This window comes from Puma concolor, chromosome B1, assembly GCF_028749965.1.
Source record: "Puma concolor isolate L17-30 chromosome B1, mPumCon1.1.hap2, whole genome shotgun sequence".
Lineage (NCBI taxonomy): Eukaryota > Metazoa > Chordata > Mammalia > Carnivora > Felidae > Puma > Puma concolor.
This window is the reverse complement of record NC_141670.1, coordinates 158,734,328-158,734,880: the sequence shown is the minus strand read 5'-3', so window position 1 is coordinate 158,734,880 and position 553 is coordinate 158,734,328. Positions and strand designations below refer to the sequence as shown.

General features: G+C 33.1%; 1 non-coding gene across 1 annotated transcript; it reads right to left on the bottom strand.

The window, feature by feature from the left end:
* Positions 1-235: 235 nt before the first annotated feature.
* LOC112859105 (U5 spliceosomal RNA) lies at positions 236-351 on the bottom strand. The gene has a single exon (XR_003223425.1). It is a non-coding gene; the product is annotated as a U5 spliceosomal RNA (small nuclear RNA).
* Between the last annotated feature and the right edge of the window lie 202 nt (positions 352-553).

Here is a 553-nt window from a genome sequence, read left to right as displayed (position 1 = left end):
GAAGCTAATGCTGACATTCTACCATTTCTTGAGCACTTATTATGTTCTAGGCACAGTGATGACCTCTGATTATTTTATTTCATCTCAGTAATGACCCCAAGGTTAAGTATAATGATTACCATATTTTACAGATATTTAGTGATTTTCACAGTATCATACAGCTAATAGGTTGTGGAGTTGGAATTTGAATCCAGACAATCAGCTTCTAATGCCTGGGCTATTTATTTATTTATTTGGCCCTAGTAAAACGAAGCCTCAAACAATTGATTTAAGACATAGAATTGTTCCTCTCAATGGAAATTTTTAGTAAAAGGTTAAAGATGTAATCAATTTGAAGAGAAACCAGAATATATTGAGCTCTTAATTTTTATAGCATATCCAGATATCACAAATTCTCTATTATTTCATGATTATTTTATAAACTTAATTGCAACTATAATAAATAGTATTTTGTATACAAATATGTCTTCTCCAGGGGTGTCTGGATGGCTCAGTTGGTTGAGCTTCTGACTCTTGATTTTAGGCTCCCAGGGTCATGAGATCAAGCCCCAGT